The sequence below is a fragment of the Cupressus sempervirens genome, chromosome 11 (genome assembly GCF_028749045.1).
Source record: "Cupressus sempervirens isolate cs-2001-9-10 chromosome 11, ASM2874904v1, whole genome shotgun sequence".
In the NCBI taxonomy this organism is placed as follows: Eukaryota; Viridiplantae; Streptophyta; class Pinopsida; order Cupressales; family Cupressaceae; genus Cupressus; species Cupressus sempervirens.
Window position 1 is genome coordinate 257,425,608 of NC_143128.1, and position 5,149 is coordinate 257,430,756.

The window sequence follows — 5,149 nt, forward strand, 5'->3', positions numbered from 1 at the left end:
CCTCACCCCCCTTGAGCACTCAACCATCCTTCAGCCCAGAGAAAGCTATGCCATCATGTATTGACATTGAAGCTTTCATGAACCAACCAGGAAATGCAGTATTGGTAAATGCCATTATAGACAAGAACAAAGAGACAATCATGGCTAATTTTCAATGGGAAAATGTAGGAGCCTTTGACTTTGGAAGACCCCCTCCATTATCAGATCCATCTCACCCATTGTTTGGGCAGCTACCACCACCCATAGGCTCTTATGATCCAAATTATCCTCAATATATGCCAAAAGAAGAGCCTCCAGCCAATCCATATGATCCAACAGACCCAAATATACCATCATCCACCCAAGTTGAAATCTCCATGCCGCAAGCCAACCCATCCACCACCACTCCATCCTTGGTTCATACCTCTCCGCTCCAAACCCCCTTTACCCAAAATAGCTCACCGTTCACCCCCTTCACTATTGCTGCTGCTGCTCCCCAACCCAGCCTTCCAAATCCACCCATCTCCCAAATTAGTGCTAGCATCTTTGGCCAACCTCAGCAATATACAACAGGGATGCCACCCATGGGGCCAAATAATCAACCTTTCATCACCCCCAGCTTGTTCACTGCAGCCCAAAGCACAATCCCATTATTTCCATTAGGTCTTGGGAGCTCAATACCATTAGCCACAAATCTACAAGCTACTACCCTCACTCCACAAAGCTATCAAATCCCACAAGCTACTACCAATTTTCTACCAAACTCCCAAGTGACCCCAGCCCCTGCCACCACTCTACCAAGCTTCCAAATCCAACTACAAAGCTATCAAACCCCATCAGTTCCATTCCCAAGCTTTCAATTCCCACCACCTCCACCACCAACTAATCCATTACCTCCAATTACCAACTACTTTTCAATGCCACTTCTAGGAGGTAATCCACCACCCCAGCCAACCACCAATTATTTGCAGATACCATCCCAAATAGGGGCACAACCCACATATATTGGTCAAACCCCACAAGCCCCCCAATCCTTTCCCCAAGCCTCTCAACCATCTTATACCTTACCTCCACAAAGCAATCCATTTATCCCACAGCGAGCTTATGTTCCTCAATCCCAACCTCAAATCCCATATCAACAGCAAGCCTCACAACACATGCAGCAATATGCGCCACCTCCCCCTCAGCAACCTGTCATCTACCATGCAGATGCCCAAACAATGTACAATCCCTATCAGCAAATCCCTCATAGCCATCCATATTCAGTGGCCCCATCCAGCACATACCTACCTCAAGGCACTCCTACATTGGGGGCACCCCAGCCATCACCTATCAATTCAGAATGGGAGCAAATGAAGATAGCTCTAAAAGCCATCCAAGAAGGGAATGATCCGAAGACATTCAAGTTTGAGAATGTGTGTCCTTACCCATTTGACAGAGCCATTACCATGACACCATTTCCCAAACACTTTGAGGTACCCAAATTTGACAAATTCAGAGGAAAAGGAGACCCTGTCACACATATCAAAGAATTTTACATGCACTGCCAGGACGTAGCATACAATGATGTCTTCCTCTTGCGCCTTTTTCCCAAAAGCTTAGCTGGACCAGCTCTTGAATGGTTTTATAGAATCCCCTATGGCACAATTAAAAACTTTGCTGAATTATCTGAGGCATTTGTAGCCCAATATGCCCATCTTGTTGAAATAGAGCTATCAATAGTTGATCTTGTCCACACCAAGCAAAAAGGTGGAGAAAGCCTTGCCGAATACCTACAAAGATGGCAAACCCTTACCACCCGCATATCCTGCACCTTGCCAGAACGCCATGTGGTGAAAATGTTTATTGATAATGCCCATCCTAGCTTGGCTCACCACATGACCATGAACTGTTTGCAAACCTACAAAGATATCAAAGAGAAAGGAATGATCCTTGAGCAAGGACTCATTAAAGATGGTGTGGTCAAGCTTTACAAGGAAGCCAACCAAAATCAATCACATTCCAATGACAAGTCTAAGTATTGGAACAAAAACAAGCACGTTGCAACAGATGGCGTCACTGACACCAGACATGTGAATATTGTTGGTCCTTCTCACAACCAATCCAACCCACCATATCAACCAAAAAATCAACAAGCTATCAACTACCAACAACCGAATAACCAAAGCTATCAAAACCACAATCCAAGACCCAACTTCCAAGGGTCTAGCAATCAAGCTAATGCCATCAATATAGCTGCAGGACAAAAGCCTAGATTCCAACCTACACCTAGAAACTATACACCCCTTGGTGAACCATTGGATGTCATTTTTGAGAAATTAGTCAAAGAAAACCTCATCAAATTTCCTCCTACCCAACAAATTGACCCAAGCCAATCCAAAGCTGCATGGTACAAAGATAATGAGTACTGCAAATTTCATAGGGTAAAAGGTCACACTACCCTCAGATGCATGAAACTAAAAGACTATGTGCAGGACCTCATTGATCGGAAGAAAATCACTGTTGGTGCCCAAACCTCTCCCAATGCAGGCTTACAGATCTATCAAAATGCTTTTCCTCCACACCACAACCAAAATCCTGGAAAAGCACCTATCGAAACCAACAACAACAACACCAACAACCGTCAGCCAAACCAACAGCATGGGAAGAACAATGACCACACTTCATCCTATATAGACTATGGTAGCCTTATAGGTTGTATATCCGAGAAAGAGCCTTCCGTCAATGTTATCAATATCCAAGGACCAAACAATGAGTGTGCAGTCACCACTCAAAGAGCGCGATTTAACATCGCAGGCCCACCTGTTACACCAACACCATCAGCTCCATCAAAAAGCCAGTACAATATCTTGGAACACCTTGGGAACATGCCAGCCCAAATCTCCATTTTAGACCTTCTTCGCACTAGTCCTGTGTACAAGAACATCCTTGACAATGCTCTCATAGAATCTCGTATCAATGCTACTAATTTTCGTAATCTTGTTGGACACCTCTCATCCTCATGTGCCCTATCATTCAAACCCACCGACATACCCGTGGTCGAGCCAGATCACACCCTTCCGCTTCGCATAGCCATCATGGTATCCAACTTTGCTATAAAAAGAGTAATGATAGATAATGGATCAGCCTTGAATATTTGCACCCTAAAATTCATAAAACAAGCTGGGTATACTGAGGCAGATATCATCAGTGAGGTTATCACCATCAAAGCTTATGACAACTTGGAAAGAACCACAGAAGGAACTATTTTGCTGCCAATCAAGGTTGGGCCAGTCATCCAAGAGACACTCTGCCATGTTATTGATCTAAACCTACCATTTAACATCCTCCTCGGTCACCCATGGATTCATGCCATGAAAGCCGTTCCATCCACTTACCATCAGTGCATCAAATTTCCGCATCAAGGCACTGAGGTAACCATCCATGCCGATCCAGAACCCTTTGCTTACTGCAATGCAGTTGAAGCTTCATATACAAACCATTGCCCTGGAATTGATATTGGCACATCCATCGCCAGCTCATCCCACACTTATAATGACCCAGAAACCATCCTCGCCTCTACCCTATCTACCGTGAAGATCAATAACAAAGGTTGTAGAGAGTATAGTCTATCAGATGCATTTGCTGTCGGGGCACTCCCACTTGATCCACATGCCTATGGATGACCGACATATCACAAAGCTAAGGAGGTTCCACCTCCTCGATACAAACAGTTTGGCCCAACAACCTTTGTATCCTCAAAAATCCCTCTTCATGAGGAGCTCACTCCAGATATCAACAAATGGTTACATAAGGATGTACCTCAAAGAAATCAAGCACGCCTTGATCACTTCAGCCAAAAGTATCCCCAAGAACATAAGCTCATCACTGACAAATGGAACTATCAAGGTGGTGGTCTAGGACTAGAAGAAAGAGGCATGCAGTGCCCCATCGACGCACACAAGTGGGAATCGAAGTCAGGTCTTGGCTTTGGCATACCCACAATTGGGGGCACCAATGAGAACGGTCACGCTTTTTTAAACATTCACCGCAACCTTGTCAAAATTGAAGACATTCCTGAGGAAGTTGAAAAGAGAGCCTACGACGATATCCTAGACCAAATCTCCCTCGGAGACTCTGTTCTCCAAGAACTATCCATCCACCTCATTGACCTACCACTCGCCCATCCACAACTCATAGATTGGGACCAACCAAGTGTCATACACATCGATGAGTTCACATCAGAGGAGGCACTTCTAAGATTCATGGGAGCTGAAACTCCTCACAAGAAAACAAAGCCAGATCCTGCCTATATCTACAAGCTAGATCCCAAGGGGTATTTTGGAGAAAATCCCCAACCTAGTTCCGATACACCCAAAACTAGAACTAAGGTGAATCGAAGACTAGCTAAGGCAACAAAGAGAACCCCTCAGCAAGAAAATCCAGAAGAACATGAGGATTTAGCATTGCCTCCTCAAGATAATCGACCAGAGGTGTCTTCTATTCTAATTGAGGATACTCGAGAAGTCAACATTGGTTCTTCAGAGATCCCCAGACTTGTTCACATTGCTGCATCCCTATCACAAGACCAAGCTGACCTCCTCTTTGAGGTCTTAAGAGAGAACATTGGCCGATTTGCATGGTCATATCAGGACATGCCAGGACTTGATCCAAAGCTTGTAGTTCATCATCTTGCAGTTGATCCATAGATCAAGCCCGTCAGACAAAAGCTTAGAAAAATGCACCCCAAGGTGGCATTATTGGTCAAAGCTGAATTAGAAAGAATGTTAGCTGCTAAGGTTATCCGACCTATCGACTACTCAGAGTGGATCTCCAACATGGTCCCTATCACTAAACCTTCCGGTGACATCAGAATCTGCACTGATTTTAGCGATCTTAACAAAGCTTGTCCAAAAGATGATTTTACCTTGCCCAACATAGATATGATTGTAGATCTTATAGCTGGACATGAAATTTTGTCCCTCATGGATGGATTTTCTGGGTATAATCAAATCAAGATTGCAGAAGAGGATCAGCATAAGACAGCATTCACTACCCCTTGGGGAACCTTTTGCTACAACATGATGCCTTTTGGCCTAAAGAATGCTGGGGCTACCTATCAAAGAGCTATGACAGCCATTTTTCATGATCTCATCCATAGCATTTTGGAGGATTATGTGGATGATATCTT